Genomic DNA, 17,925 nt, shown 5'->3' with positions numbered 1-17,925 from the left:
CACTAACAGTATACAGTACACCACCCAAAATGTTTATTAAAAAAGTTCAACGTAACTATAAAATGTTCGCCCGTTGCCATTGCGTCGCCGGTTGTACTGGTCATAAAGGAGGCTCATTAGGGCGCGCGGAGTGGCGAACCAGGTAAGGCAATATCCACAAAACAAAGCTCCGGCGAGAAAATCTCATTTTATCACTTGCCTCATTTCTACACAACCTCGTTGAATCAACGAAAATTTTACTGTACATAAATGTACGTATACATTAAGTATGTACAATAATGTACATATATTAGGTACACGTATGTACGTAACTTTGTAAGGTGGTGATCTGCTGATATTATTTTTAAAAACTTTAAGCCACTTTCTCGTTCAATGAGTCAATTAAAGATTTATTCTTGAAAATCGAAAAAAACATTCCGTTTTGAACTTACATAATTTGCTCAAAATAAAAATGAAACATCGCGAAATTCTCGCAGTGCAAAAAAGATCGAACCTGCTTCAAGCCTCAGATGAAACAATGACAACAAACACCCCAAGCTCGTTCGGATCAAAGAGGAGTGACAGGAACGTCACGTGAGAACAAACGAGCAGACCTCCCGACCTCATTACAACACGTGCGAAGCGGATGGTACGGAAACGCCGCGTTTTTATGTATGTATATTTGCACTTCGATCTATCGAAGTATTAGAAGCAAGAAAAGGGGAAGGCAATAACTGATGATGAGCGATAACGAAAAACCATTCATTTTTTTTTGCGGGATCAATAGATGAAGTTGAACGACCACAAAAAGGAAATGTATAAATAAAAAAAAAACTGTAAAATTTGATTAATTATTATTATTTTTTAATTTAATGAAGACCAACCAAATCGTATCCACCAAAATAAACATAATATAGCAGAAGGTAATATGGGAACTGTATGTGCTAAAGGCTTATAAAAATAACAGATACTATACAATATTATTAAACCACCTTTCAGGCAAATCTAAACTCAGGTATTAAGTCGTTAAAACAATATGTAGCACTCATTAAAGTATGTATTTTGCTATTTATCCATAACTAGATCAAGCCGTGACATAAAACAAAATGGACGGAGTATAGCATCTTAAACTTTTACTGTAGTACTAAGTAGGTACACAAACTCGTCTCAGTGCACTATACGCCGCCGTATTTTTCGGTAAACTGCGCGAGGGCGTGAACTTTGAACAAGGGAACCCTTCCAGGGAATTTTGTAACACAAACTCCAACCAACAGAAATGTTCTGAACAACTCAATGTTGTTTTAATGATGTTACAATTTCAACGGGCCCTAACTCTTAACAATTTTTGGCAATCCTCCTCTTTCCGTGAAACTCGCGTTCAAAGAAATAAAATTTGAATTAACAACGAAAAATACTTTACGGCACTTTGGAAGAAAACAAAAACTCTCTTAAAACTTGTACACTAAAACAAGAAATTCTAAATAACCATAACATTAATACTAAAGAATTAAGATTGTACCCACCTTCCTTCAGCATTTTCTCTGCCTTATATCTGTAACAACAAAGAACAATTTTATAGATCATAATATTATTATTCATTTCTACGTTTTCACTACCAGTCCTATAGATTGGAATATTGAAAGCGACCAATCAAATTTAACTTTAAGTAAATTAATTTTAAACAAAACGATACCATGTAATCTATACGAGAGAAACCATATTTTAATTAACTGTAGGTACATCACTAAAATTATTAAATTTACCCCATAAAATTAAATTAGGGGAATAATTCCCTTTACAGAAACCCAGACCATTACAGTACTTTGGCGTAAATTGCAAAAACTACCTGATATTTCAGAAAAAATATATGGAATTAATCACAGATATTCTTTGGCGGTAGTGACCATTTACTAAGATGGGCTGCCAGCCAGTTTGCCACCAATATTATAAAAAAACTAACTTCAGAAATGAGTCATAAAAAATACAATGTTTGGTGCTTCAAGATTCCGTTGCAAGCCGAATGTGACATTTCCCCGCATTGGAAATTTACTTTTCGTAATGTTTACAATGTCATTAGGCATTAAGTTTATCCTTTGTAACCCTTAGCTTAAGGTGTACAAAAATAAATAAATCCCTTGGATTCCTTGTGGATACCACAGACATATGCAAAGACAAGCAAATATCCTTTCATACCTATTAAAACAAAGATTTGTTTTGTCCATAAGACAATATGGCTAGTCTAAGTACATAGCACCATAGTTCGACATTACTGTTGCAACTACTAGTAATGGAACCAAAAATCTACAAATATAAAGTTGGCAATCTTCATTGTAAGCGTAAAGTGCCAAACGATTTCGCTCTCACACACGGCGACTAGACTCCGCCACAGGGTCGATACATACAGATGGTCCATTGCGATACCATTGGCGGACAGACACACGAGATGCTATCTTTAATCTGAATGGAAGCTGTATTGCACTACTCTTTTGTGTTCGTTTAATACGTTTTGCGGAAGGAAAATACAGAGTTTGAATTTAATGAAAAACATATTGTAACAATAAGATTGTTAATCAAGAAGCACGAAGTGCGTTATCAATAATTTGCAAGTAACAAGAGAATAAAAAGTAAAAAGTAACGTGTATGGAACAAATATTTTTAAAACCTCAAACAAGTTTTCATCTCATTAATTTTGAAAAACCCATTCTTATTAAGTTATTACCGATCTGCGATGTTTCAGGAACTTCTGTATAAAAAAATAAAACTACTAGGTGTAGCTCCCAGTCAGTCAGCGTTAAAGTTTTATTAAGTAGATATCCTAACAGTACTAAAAATTTAGTAACACAAAACGGCCTACAGACCGGGTACCCTTAAACACGAGTACCAGTACATCTTTAATATAACATTTCTGTAGACCCATAAAGCTATCGTTATGTTAAATGGGCTGATACTCAAAGGACTGTCGCTTCCCTTTGTAATGTTCCAAGTTATACATAAAGGAACAAGAAAACAGCCTTTGATGCCGGAAAACGATTCTATCTCAGATTTAACATACTCCTAATCCGGAAATTATATTTGTAAAGGAGCATGTTGATTTATTCCTACGGCTCGAATCTCTTTCATATGTGATAAGGTTGATACAGTCTTTAAGATTAAAAGGTCCTCTATGTCAAATCTTATTCATCATGTGTGATAGAAATTAGCCTTTCTATCATCTATTTCTACGTTGTCCTAAACATTTTTATAGTTTTCAATTTCAATGCTAAAGGAATGCACTGGCATTACTTTTCTCGTACATGTTTTATGAGTTCTGTACTTTGAATAATTATTTGGTCATTATTAACACTAATAAACAGTAGCGGCTGGTAGCAAACTCTATTAACGCAGCTTAATCTTCATGAATTGTATAAAAATATAACAACAGTCACCGATTGTTCTTTTGTTAAATAATTGATCTGTCTATATCTTGGTCGACTTTGGCAGACCGCAGGGATCGAAATATACTAAGAATTACGCTTAAAATTGTCTAGGATTTCCAGGCGGAAATTAAAGCTCCCAATACTCAGGCGAGCGTGAAATTCCTACTTAATATATTAGAAAATTTTCATAATTTCCGAATTGCTGTCTTTTGCGGCCTTCAACTCATTTCCGATGTTCCCCAAATCAGTATAAAGGCAAACCGCTCATCGGTACAAAATTGGGGCATCCCACGACCTAATTCTCGGCAGTTTTACGAAGAACTGGTTCGCCAAACATCACCCATTTTAATAGAACTGATCCACCACAAACAAGGAACTAATAGCGATTCCATCCGCAAATTGGGAAACAGCTTTGAGGCATTTTCGGAAAATTATAATATATCGAAAAACAAAAATATCATAAAAAGTAATATGACGAATAAATAGAGAAAAATGTAGAGATATACATACATTATGCATTCTCCGATAGATATCGAGCGATTTTCGACGCAATGAACGGTGGAGTGATACACAGTAGTGGGACAAAAAGCTTTCAACTTTACCGTACACCTCGTTTCAAACTTTATTACCCTAATTTACATATTAGTCTTCAGGAGTAGCAACGAATGTGTGATCGGCTTTAGGTAAAACCCCTATATGGAGTATCTTATATAGATCCAATGTCCAAGGCTGACATCAGCTTGTTTTCCAAATCAAATTTATAAAAAGCAATCCGGTGTGGTAAGGTTCCCGGTAGATTTGGCACGAATGTACGACTAAGACTGGCACTATTTCTGGGCTAAGGAAAACAAGCTATTAAATTAAAACGACGGTGCGCGGTTGGAGGAATTATGACGTTAGTTCCAGGAGTTCGTTACCGTATTTCACAACTGTAATGCCGTCTTTATCTTTGCATTGTCTTTTCTCGTCTGAATGTGAGGTTTGAAATAACCAAGCTTCCAATCCAGCTTCATATACCCCATTAGCGTGTGGTCTTAAATTGTAAAAAATGTTTATATTGTTTATGGAAGGAGAGTTTTTATCGACGCTTCGTCTTCGTCCGTAAAAGAAACATTCTTACGAAGAAGTTAGGCTATAGACGTTTAAAAATAATTCTGTATTTTTACATTTAAGTAGTAGCAGCCGTTGATGGTAAATGGTAATTGCAGAACATATATAATCGACCCCAAATTGGTTTAGAGTCGTTTGAGATCAGTCACAGATTCTCAAATATCCGCAGATAGCAAAGAATAAAATTATAACGTTTCTTGATGTCCATGAGTCTTTCAGAAATTCTGCGCTACACACCCACAAGTTTAATTTATACATTGACAGTCAATTAGTAGATATTACTTTAATTAACTAGACACGACGCGCCACCGATTTTTTAAATTTATTAGCAAAAATGTTAAGTCACCTCGACGATGTAAAACACTGCACCCCGTACAAAAACCTTAATTATGCCATAACCCGGTCTCGGGTTACGTATCACGGTGTGACCGGGCACGCACTGCCATCTGTTGTGGGACCCCCTGCCATCATGTACAACCGCAAGTTTGTTTCGCCCAAACATGGACCGCATACAAAACCCTAAACAAATCCTGCTGCGTTCATTAATTAGCGAAACTTTACATGCAAATAGCCTTGTTATTTATAAATTATGTTATATTGACTTAAGTTTTAAGTTGACAAAATGTTAATCTTAAGTTTTCAAGTTAAACATTTTGATCAAGTAGCAAAGGACCATGCAGGCTTCTTGATAGTAAGTTGTCATGTACATCTCCAAAAAACTCTGTTAGAAAAGACGTTCTCCCTGAAAACGATGACAGATTGCTACTTATGGGAACTGAGATTTTCAAATTTCCACCGAAATACAAGAACTATTTCACTAGAGTGGCTGTAGTTCCTCCCCGTTCGATCTTTACTCGATATACCAACATTATATAAAAATCATTACCACTTAAAATAAATTAGACATCAATATCGCTGCAGAGAACAGAGTATCACGTATATTTCATAGCCGTATTCATGAAAATTCATGAAAAGTCACCTTATGTAAATGCAATAATTTGGCGCGTTTATACCGCAATGTAGTAAGTAGGCCCGGTTCACACGAGCCCTGCAATAGCTTCAAGTTGTTTGGCACCCGCCCAACAGGTAGGCATGGCCCACTTTCCAAATAAAATCATAGTGCTAAATAAATCAAAGTGGAGACCTCGTTGAACGCTTTGGAATGAATTGCAGAAGAGCGTATTTTTTTTGTATTCATTTAATTCGGTTCTAGTGTTGTATACATATATGCAAGTTATGTGATAAAAAGGTTTTACATCCTGTTTAAAATTTTTAATTAATTTGGTGATAAAATAAGGACGTATTCAAATAAAAATTTAATGCTATAATTTTTGATGTTAAGCTTATTTTTGTGTTGTATGTTTAAATGACGTATTAGTACATATGAATTTAGCATATCCCGTTCATATTGCATCGTTCATAAAATACATATGAACGATGCAATATGAACGGGATAGCATAAAGTCTAACTATGAAAATCAATACATAATTTAAAATAGATTATTTAATTACTTAAAGCCAAAAGAGTAGGTACTTGATTAGGATATCTCAAAAATAGGTCAAATTAATGTAGTTGCGTAATGCTTATTAGTTTATTTTTAATGCAAGTAGCCTACAGTCGTTTCACCGGGCATTCTTTTAATTCCGTCCAAAACACTTATGTGAATAAAGACCAAATTCTTATACAAAATGGGCCTCATAAAGTATTGAGATTTATTGGCTGATGCACTCCATGCTTCTAGATATACCACAAAAACTACAACGTTTCATAGAAATAAAACGCCACAAATAAGTAAAACATTAAAAGCAAATCGTTGTACTGTTGGCGTGAGTCCTAGGATATACGTCACGCTTCGGGGTAGCTACAAGCTACACAACCGTCAAGCTGAGGTCACTTGGCACCCTTCCAGCTAAGAAGCTGGAAATAGTGCATTATTTTATTCGACCCTTACACCTATGTCATAGAACGTTTAAGATTTAAAGATACTGTAGGGCTAAAACGTCAACACTCTCGTGAGAGATTTTAGCCACGTGCTGAAAGGTAGCCTTCCCATACCTTTGAGAACTTTTTCTCGCGATTGATTTCCTTCACCCTTAAAGTCGGCGAAAATAAATTTCTAATATGCACATAATTTCGAAAAATGAGACGTGTTTGGGATTCCAACCACGGATCTCCCGCTTCAAAGGCCAAATTTCAAACCATGAGGCTATAAGAGGTTTAACTACATACCCTACTATAATATTATACTAATCTAGATCTACATTAGAGTCTGGCTCAGAATATCTGGCGCCGGATCTAATGCTCGCTACTTTATATGCTAACGCTTCGCGACTCGCACTACATACATATGAGGATACGCGAAGAATTCCTACAGCTTTGTATATTGATTTCAGCTTTTTGTATACAAATAAGTATACAAAGGCGGCTCAGCGCTCTAAGCTCTGTCAGTCGTCAGCTTTAGGGATATGAGAACGATCGTAGTAAAAAGAAAAATAACAAAAAATACGCAAGAATAAATTCCTGCCATATGTGTTAAACCATTTATAATTAATAAAATAAGACATTTGTACCAATCTGCACTGAAGCCGCATCTATTTAAGTGATTGTTCAGTAGCATAAGCGACAAGACGATAGTTTTTACAACTCTATCGCTCAAGCGATAGTAGCGAATGGGTGGTTAGTTATAATTATTATTAATTCGATTATAACTGACAATTTGTAACTGTCGCCGTTAGCCTATACAAAAAATATATAAATAAAAAAAAAGATTCCCATTGACCATTATGTCCATGACCATACATATAATTAATTTAAGAGAGCAGCTCTGGCTATAAGTTTACGAAAGCATGTATCTATGACAATGTAAGTACGACACAGACGGGCAGATACTAACTATCTCAAAAATAATGAAGAAACGATTAAAAAAATCGAGAACACTTAACAAAATAGGTCGATTTAAAGTTGTAATTGGGGCGTGGTGATTGGCCGGTGTCCTGGCACATTCGTCACGCCTGGGGCCGCTACACTGGCGTTAAGCTGCTCGTTTGGCGCGCGGCCAGCGGGCAAGGGTTAGGACCAGTCTCCATCGACACTTGCACTCATAAGAAAATGTTAGTAAGGGCACAGCAGACACTCTACTTTTACCATCGGATATCAACGATTGAGCTGCTCCTCGGAAGTTAACTGTAGCGATCAAACGCTACCCGCACACATTATCATGCAGGTCGCAGATACATGTAGATGCTTGATGCAGTAACTGACCGCGAAAATCGCGATTCTTTAGTGCAGCTGTTATAACGCATATTTTTGATATCGTAAGCAATTGCAGCTAATCGCCAAAATTGAAGCGGTGCTGGAACCTCCAAAACGCGAATTGACGATACTACGAGTAAAAGCGAAATGTGTGCTACGGCCGTGAATGTATGATGAATGATTTGATTTTTGTATGTCGCAGTACCATCGATCATGCACGTCATCGTTATTTTGTTGTGTTACTAGTACTCGTATGATAAGTGTTTTTTTAAGCAACGCATCTATAACATTTTTTTTGGGTATGGTGGTGTAGGCCGGAGTCCTGGCACATTCGTCACGCCTGGGGCAGCTACACTGGCGTTATGCTGCTCGTTTGGCGCGCGGCCAGCGGGCAAGGGCTAGGACCAGTCTCCATCGACACTTGCACTCATAAGAGAATAAGTAAGGACTCCAGCAGACACACTACTTTAGCATCGGCTCGCGACGATTTAGCTGCTCCTCGGAAGTAAGATGTAGCAATCAAATGCTTTGATGCAGAAATCATTTTCTTGCAGGTCGCATCTACTTTTCGTTGCTCGGTGCAGTAACTGACCGCGAAAATCGCGATGCAGCTTTAGTGCAGTTGTTAAAACACATATTTTCGATATCGCAACCAAATGCAGGTAATCGCCAAAACATGATGAAGCGGCGATGGAACCTCCAAATTGAATGATTTGATTTTTGTATGTCGCGGTACCATCGATCTAGCACGTCATCGTTGTTTTGTTGTGTTACTAGTACTCGTATGATAAGTGTTTTTTTAAACATATTTTTAACAATTTTTTGGGCATGGTGGTGTAGGCCGGAGTCCTGGCACATTCGTCACGCCTGGGGCAGCTACATTGGCGTTAAGCTGCTCGTTTGGCGCGCGGCCAGCGGGCAAGGGTTAGTACTAGTATGGATCGACATTTACACTCGAAAAATAATGGGAATAGTAGGAGACTTTCCAAGTATGATTGTCGAAGGAAAATTGTTCAACATGTCGTGATCGTGCCGCTAAAACAAAATAGATTTTATATTTAGGCTAGAAAAATATTAGCTATAATCGATTGTGTCTAACTCAAGGATAGCCATTATAAACAAAAAAACTAATGAGGACAATAAAAAATGCCAAATATTAAGTGCCTATAAATACATTTTATTTAAGAAAATTTGAGTCCATTTGGCAATGATTTTGTTGAAATTATGTCACATATAATATTTTTCCTCTAAATGCGTCTAATAAAATATTGACTAAAATGATAAAAAGAAAGAAAAGATCGACAGTCTTATGTAACCTTTTAAGCTGAGGTACTTTAGTAGCTAAAATGGAAGTCTAGTTTCCAACAGCGATATTTCGTAAAACCATCGATTCGAAGCAATCCAGAAATAGCTTGGGCTAGACACGCGAGCTTTGTTTTATGGTATCTCACATTAAGTACAAGTTAGAACGCGAACTGACTTAAATATATAGAAATCTTGAAAATATGATATGACGACCCAAGTGGCGGCGCGGTCATCATACCGGTCTAACGCGCATAGGGTTCCGGGTGCGATCCCCGGTCAGACTGATATCTGAATGACGAATTTAGATATCTGTTCTGGGTCTGGGTGTCTGTGTCTGTGTCCCATTTTACTATCACAATATTACACGACGTAATGGAATTAGCTCTCCGTGCGAATTGTCTAAGACGTGCCTTTTAAGTAAAAGCTTTATAATGTTATGTCTAAGATACATTGCAGCAAAAATGTTTACGCTGCTTACTAAAGATTGATTTTGATCAAACAAATCCTCAGACGTAAGAATGACATAAATAATCCCATAAATCTGAAGCCATATTCAAACTTGAAATTAAACGTTAAATTTACAGGAAATCTATGTTTTTCTATTTAGGATAGGCGAGTACTGGTTGTTATAACAGTAACATATCATAGCGTTATAATAGCCTCACTTAATTTAAACTCACTAACAAAGCATTGTTGGCATGAATGTAGCGTCATATAATTAAGCGAGATTTATCACACATTCTGTTACCAACCTCACATCAAACAGTCCGCACACTTGCTTCGTGCCTTAAAACAAAATACTGTAAAAGGTACCAACATTTACCCAAAACAAAAAGATCCAAATGAAGCAACAATAACAAAAACAACACTACTTTAGGAAAAAATTACAGCAAAAGCTGCTCCTAAAAGGAAATCAGGCGTCATGAAGCACATCGACATTAAAAATAAAAGGTCAAACACCCCACACGAGCAAACTGCGCCGCCTCGTTACAGTCCCTCTGTGTATACACGTCCTAATAAGGCCCACGGTAACAGCACTTATCTCCTTTAAAACCCTTTAAATGAAGCAATAACGGGAGACAATCCCCCGTTCACATAAAATGTAGGTGCTGAAATGTGTCCCATTCGGAATTCAGCAAATTATATCGGGTTTCGCAAGGGATTTTTTTAGAATACGCGATGATCGTGACAGTCCGTTTTAGGACTTATGAAATTGCTTTTTGCTACCTTTGGCTCTTTATTTGGGGATTTAATTCCCTCTTCTTCAACGACGAAAACTCGTCTGTGCCATAGGATATGAGTAGTTTAGCCTGTCAGAATCCAAATAGGCCTCGTAAAGTCATACATATCAAACAGTCTTTTGTAGTGCACTGTTACAAGATCTCATCTGAAAAGGTATTTTAACATTAACTGCGTTTGAATATGCGTGTTCGTGACGCTTACTACGATCAATATTGTTAGGAGGTACTGCTACCCATCTCTTGGATTTAATCGCTTAGTCACCTCCTTTGATACCCGCGAGAAGAAACAAAGCTATTTTAAGCTAGCGATCACATAACTGATACATAGCTGTATAGACTCTGTATACTCGTGTACCTGAATCGTCATTATATTTAAGGTTCTATTCACACCCTCGCGACCCGAGATTAATTCCGGCCAGGAGGGTATTTGAATGGTAAGACTCGAAGGTCCCGGCATTTGTATACCAACTTCTCTTAGTATTTTCGTGACAACCCAGGAAATTAAAGTATGCATTAAGTTTAAATTTCTAAGATACAAAGAAAATAAAAATTCAAAAAAACTATTTGTTTAGAAAAAAAATATCTTCATTTTTTCCGCAAATGTGTTTTTTTTTTAATATTTAACGTAAGCAGATGAGAAATTGATTTAATATAATAATTAGTTTGAGACCAACCAATTCAATTTCTACAAACGGTTATTATATAAAACCAATTATGAAAATGTGTTCCACATCCCTAGCTATAGAATGCGTACGATCTGTTTGCCCAGTGCAAACCTTTTAGCTGATACGGACCCACATTAACACCTCGCGTTATGAAGTAATAACCAACGCCCCGTGACCATAAACAAACAAACTTCAAACAAGCGAGAAAATCAAAGAAATTTTAAAAATTAAAAACGCCGTCATTAATATTTTAAAAGGCTTTCCTTGAGAGGGTGAGGGTAAGGGAGACATGAAGGTTATAGCCACCTGCCGATGGCCGTTCTCGTTTAAATATTTTAAATGTGTGTGACGTCAAGGAATTTTAATGTGTTTTATTTTTATTTTTTGGCTGTCTTGGAGGTGATAAGCTAAATTTATAAATGAGGTGTGCAAAATGAAGACTAGTAACGCATTGGACAGACTTTGGTTAGAGGTACTACAGTCAAATGGTAATTAATGATATTATAACTTATAACACTTATGAAATGATTACATAGTTTCTTCACTGGATAAATAAAAGGAATATGACGAGTAACAATTATGTAACCAGGAATTATCATAGAAACTACTGCTAATAAATATAGGCTATGTCTCTACCACGCGGGTGTCCAAAAATATCCATAGAACATAATATATACAGAAACATACATCGTCAATTATCCCCAGAGAGCTTAGTGCGGATTGCTCTGCAAGATTAACACAAACAAAATTGTTATTTTTGATCTGTTTTCCAAGTATTTTCTCACTGAGGTCTCCGAGCGAGCAGCAAACCGGCTTAGCATTAAGCGCTCCGCTCTATTCCATTAAGGTCTTAGTGTAGCTGAAATGGAACTTTCTGTTAAAAACTGTGAAACTGTTATCGTGAGGTTGTTTCTTGTTATTCAGTTCGGATAAACCGTTTAAGATCGATTTTACCATTCGTAGTCTTATGAACACATTTGAATTATTGAGGATATGCATACAAAATTATTTTTGATAAAAGGGTTTTCAGTATTTATACTCGAAATATTGTAATATTTCTTTTGATAAGTCGTCCTGTGGTACATGAAGTTAAAGAAGTAGGAATTACAGTAGTCCATAGGCGGCAGTGTCCATTTATCATCGGTACATTTACAATCTAAATCTCGTTTGATACTCGAATCATACAAAAACAAATTTTAATGAACTATTTGTACATAAGCAGCGATGAAAAACCACGAAGAAACCGTTCCACGAGAAAATGAGAAAGTACAAAGCGCAATTAATACTAATACAAGAGAAATGATTGCAGATATAAATTCACCGGTTTACCGCAAGCAGAAATTCTCCGTCTCTCTCGCAAGGAAACCTGTTCAATTATGTAAAAGCTCCAGAGGCCCTTGATAAAGGTCCTGTTTACACTCGGCTTATGAATAAATATCCTGTTACGTGAACGGCTCATCGGGATACGCTATCGGAGATCGAGTTTTTACGACTTGTCTCATCTCTACATAAAGATACTTGTCTCTATCTTTTTATGTGTGTCCGTTCTGATTACATAACTCTATTTTTATATAATGAATTATTTATTTAGGTCTTAGTGTACATGTGGTGATGCTAGGTAACACATAAAATTCATGTTAACGGTATCGTGCATGGTTTTCGAAATTAAAACTACGATAAAAACTATCAGTCTCGAATACAAATAAATATAAATAAATGTACAGTCTACATAAGCGAAGTCACACGGATAGAACTTGCTGTAACTAAACAGCTAGATTCTGGGTGAAAGAAAAATAGTTATAGTTATAATATATGTAGGCCGGAACTTGGTCTGGTGCACTGTCGTGCGCCAAAATCTGCCTTTAATGCCCTTCCCCGCACATGATGGAAATATTTTTTTTTTACATTTCGACCACATAAATTTGCACTGTCCGTAAATAAATCACATTTTTGCAATTATTTCTGTCTGTCTATTGGATATTTTTTTTTAATTTTAAAGCCTGAGCCAATTTTAACAATACAATAAAAATGAAGCAAATCAAGCAATGAGAAACCGGCCAAATACGCCAAAAGGTCAATAATATTTTTTAATTAAAAAATGTCCCTGTCACTGCCAGGATTGATAATAATGAGTGAAGTGGGTCCGAGCAGACACAACATGGCAGCGGTGTGAACACCGATATATTATATGTATTTAATTTTGAATAAACTGAACTGACATTAATTTATTTATTTTTAAGAAATCAGGTTTATGCATTCGTATTATAGAGCCTATTCCTCAAAAGTATATAGAAATCTGTTATGATTTTTTTCGATTTATATCTTCAACAAAATCATTTATTTACAAATTTCATTAATTCTTCACATTCACATTTCAAGAGTAAATATAGTTAACTTATACTAGTTGATTAGAATTGAATAAAACGGTGATATATTCATAATTAAAGTATCCTCATTGATACTTTTTTACATTTTAACATTTACCACCATAGAACAAGTTCTTATATCCCTCACAAGCAACAAAATAAGTACATAACCTACATTCATTTGTTCACCAAGAAATCATTAATACTTTATCTTTGCATAGTAAGGAGTGTATTTCTCAAAGAACAGACATATGAGCGTGCACGAGAATGGAAACAGGCTTCATCTTGGAACAAGGCCAACTTAATACGTATCTGAGTCCTCTCTATACGCTGTAGGATGTAGCTCTCATCCCGAAACTGAACAGTAGATAGCTCTCGACACTAGATGCTGGGACTAGATTGTGCTATCCTGTAAATCTTGTATCTGTTTTGTTTGGGCGGTAATACACGAGCGAATTGAGTCGTTCATGTCGACGACATTCGCAAAATCGCCTGTCGCTGACGACAAACGGCGATAGTCGTTGATGGTTGCTTACGACAGGGGGCGACTGTGGTTAGGGCATACTGTCGATAGACAGCAACAGTCCCTGCCCACTCGCTACGTTGGTTTGCGACTTTCGCTGACGACTTGCGGCGATATTTGACGACACTAGGCGACATACGGCGATACGAACTGTCACTCTTATTTCATTTACTTTCAGTTTTAGCTAACGGGACGGGACGGTTTACTGATAATCTTTTTACCCCATAAAATAAACGAAGAGAAACACTATGATAACAACAGCTTTATCTCCATTCCCGTACCATGGCAAAAAAGACATTGGTCTGGAGGGCTACCAATCAGAAATATGAACAACAACACAACAGAGGTAAACCGAACCCCAATACCTTTCCAATCCCGCTTACCACTGATTGCTCTTTGAAGTCATGCATGAACACAATGCCCAGTCCATCTGGACGATTATTTTTTTTTAAACCTTTCAATCTATACCAGCTGTCCATTGACGCACAGATGAAGTATAGAAATAGACTCTTAGTGGACGATAATGTTTTTTTAATAAACAAACAAAACGTGTGGATAGGAGAAGTAAACGGGCATGCGTTGCACGTCGGTTCCACTTTCCACGTGGTAAGTGGTCATTCCAGTGGACTCCCTTGGATCTGTAACCAACTCCATATAAAGTAGGATTTACCTGAATTATATTACAGATACGTTGCCATTCCTTAGGATTCAAAGGTGGCCTCATATTTAAGTCATGGCCCCAAATGGCCCCAGGGTCAACCAGCATTCATTTCGGGTGAAAAGCAAAGCAGACTTGACATCGAATAATTTAGTGCCGCTGCAGTGTATAGTCAACCATGTAACAACAAATTGTCTTTGACAAATGTGTTGTTGTCACTAGGGATTGAGTCGAAACACTTCATATCGTACTGTCGCTGTCAAACTATGAGTTATAATTTAGTTATAGTTGTAAAATACTTACTATGTACTATTAAAAATAGCTTGAACTTATGTAGAAAAAGAAAGTCTAACGTAGCTTTTTCCACGTTCGTTTTATTGTTTAAGAAATAATATTTAAAAAAACAAAAGTAATTCGCGAAATATTACAGTAGGCACTTATGTCACACACCACAAAGCCAAAATATTAATTAAACTAAGCTTTGACAATGGAGCTTCACCCGGTGACGCGGTCAACGGCGCTTGACCTATGCAATGCCGAGAATATATCAAAACGTTACTAAGTAATATTTAAAAAAATAAAAGAAAAATCTCGTTGCCTGAAATTTGAGAAAAAGAAAGTCTAATTTAACTTTTACCGATTTCTTTTTATCTTAAATTATTTTTATAAAATACAAAAGTAATATAAGGAATATTACAGTAGGTACTTATATAACACACCACAAAGCCAAAATATTAATTAAACTAAGCTTTGACAATGGAGCTTCACCCGGTGACGCGGTCAACAGCGCTTGACCTATGCAATGCCGAGAAAATATCAAAACGTTACTAAGTAATATTTAAAAAAAATAAAAGAAAAATCTCGTTGCCTGAAATTTGAGAAAAAGAAAGTCTAATTTAACTTTTACCGGTTTCTTTTATCTTAAATTATTTTTATAAAATACAAAAGTAATATAAGGAATATTACAGTAGGTACTTATATAACACACCACAAAGCCAAAATATTAATTAAACTAAGCTTTGACAATGGAGCTTCACCCGGTGACGCGGTCAAGAGCGCTTGACCTATGCAATGCCGAGAATATATTAAAACAAATGTATAGCTATAAATAATACCATTTTCATTGTTAACTCACTGTGAAACGCTGTTTTAATATTAAATGATTTTTACTCTTTTGTTTAAAAATGAATCATATTTTTTTGCATGAAAAAACTTACATAAATATTGTTGGAAAGTTTATTTTAACAAACAATCAACGACATTGCTCGTATATGTTCAATATCAGGTTTCTTTTTTATAAATAACACACTGCCATATTATATTTATATAATTTATATTAGTAGTTTCAAATTCACAGTTAAAAGCTTTGAGGGTTGTGACAATATAATCCCATATTACAACAATTGATTTTTTTACTTTTTTTATTAAAACCTTGTTGCGCATTGTGGAAACATAGGATATACTTATGACTCACGTGTAAAATATTCATGACGTAAAGATGCCGGCTGACTTTCATAGGACGCGACTGTGGCGGACTTCAGATAGGACCTCTGTTCTATCAGTAGTTCGTTATAGATCCTTGAGTAGCAGTGACCACTTGCCATCAGATTAACTACACGCTTGTTTGTTAATTCAATTAAAAAACGTTATTTGTAGGTATAAATACATAACTGGATAGTTGGATAATTCATAGGTAACTCAATTTCTAGGCCACAATTAAGGCTGGATGGAACGGTGCAAGAGTGCTTGACACGCTTATCCTGCGCTGCCATATACCGTCGGATATATTCTACGGCTACAAAACTTTATTTCAAAAGTTCTTCAATTTAGCATATGCTTAGTTTACCTCGTAGAATACCAGGGTTAGAGACAGTTTTCTTTGGAATTGAATATTGGAGAACTCATAAAACGCTTAACATTGCAGCATCGCAACAAAAAGCTGCAGTACGTTGCTGAAGGATAACATTTTCTGACAAATAAAACTACTACATGACAGGAATCCTGGAATGAGATGGACATAGAAAAAATATAGCATAAAGCAAATCTTTAATTAATATTTATTTTAAAAACGTACATAGCTATTACAAAATAGTTTATGGCGTAAACTATTTTCTATCATAAAATAAGTGATACAACAATTAAGTTATAATAATTGAGAAACAATTATACACAAAAAAGTATTTATAAACGGTGGACCCTTTACATGCGGCGCTTGACCCTGCTGCAGCATCGAGCCAGACACATATTAACCGCGCCGAGCTGAATCCACTAACTTTGGGACGGAAGTGCTCTAATATGATAATGACGCAACACGTTCGGTAATTAAATAACTAAACTCGAGAACCAATTACTGAATCTCTGTCTCCTATTATTACAATGAAAGTTAGATAATTGAGCTTCAATTATGTCGCACACCAGTATTTGTAAACGCTGCAGGACTCTTGACACGCGCGAGGCGCTTGACCCCGCTGCAGCATCGAGCCAGATACGTATTAACTGCACCGAGTTGAGTCCACTAACTTCGGGACGGAAGTGCTCTAGCGTGATAATAACGGAGCACGTTCGCTAATAACAAAACTAAGACTCGACTCGAGAATTAATTACTGAAGCTCTACGCTACTCAAAGTCTGCATGAGAAACGTATTCGCCTCACGTTGTGTTTGATTAGTTTACATACATTTATACAACACAACATTAAATTACATTTGTTAATCATCAAAATATGCTTTAGAGCTGTACACGACATATTTCTATCTGAACCATTAAATAATCACAGTTTTATGGTACAGTTCGAATATTGTAGTAAAAAGGTTGCAGATATCTACAGGCTTTAGTTAATAGCGATTAACATCAGGTTAACTGCAAGCCCGTTTTCTCGTTACAGTCGACACATAAAATTATAAAGCTCTTACTCGAAAGGCACGTCTTACGCAATTCACACTGAGAGCTAATTCCATTACCTTCAGCAATATTGTGATAATAAACTAAGGTAGGACAATTAAATGCCCGTGCAACCATTCCAACCCTCCTTAATCAGGCCTTAGCTTAACATTATACACCAAACCTCACATTTCCTTAAACTGCTCCAAATAAAAAAGGCCATTCGTTAAGTCTATTTACTTCCCGACGTTTATGACCCAAAGTGCGTTAATAAAATTACGTTTCTCCTCCTGTCGCTTAATAAGGGTGACTTTACAAGTAGAGTTAATTCGTGTTAACGGCTTAAATACCTAAATTATCAGTTATTGTGCACAATGCTTTATATTTATTGGAGTAATTAATTTCTGTTTCTAATTTATCGCATCATTCTATCAAATAGTACTTCAAACAAATGCTTGGCTAGATTGCGGGATATCTAATCAAATATCAACGGTGAAAAAATAATTATGGTTATATAACATTCAAAATA

The 17,925-nt window shown here is 36.1% G+C and overlaps 1 protein-coding gene across 1 annotated transcript in view; it reads right to left on the bottom strand.

The window, feature by feature from the left end:
- The window catches only part of LOC140755751 (uncharacterized), a 197,981-nt gene that overhangs the window by 39,018 nt on the left and 141,038 nt on the right, over positions 1–17,925 (bottom strand). Inside the window, exon 3 of the mRNA XM_073091065.1 lies at positions 1,503–1,531. The gene's annotated coding sequence lies outside the window, so the exon portion shown is untranslated. The remainder of the gene's footprint in view (positions 1–1,502; positions 1,532–17,925) is intronic.

This window comes from Epargyreus clarus, unplaced genomic scaffold, assembly GCF_041222505.1.
Source record: "Epargyreus clarus isolate Ecla_fem2 unplaced genomic scaffold, WU_Ecla_fem_2.2 ptg000003l, whole genome shotgun sequence".
In the NCBI taxonomy this organism is placed as follows: domain Eukaryota; kingdom Metazoa; phylum Arthropoda; class Insecta; order Lepidoptera; family Hesperiidae; genus Epargyreus; species Epargyreus clarus.
This window is presented reverse-complemented; position numbering and strand designations above follow the sequence as displayed.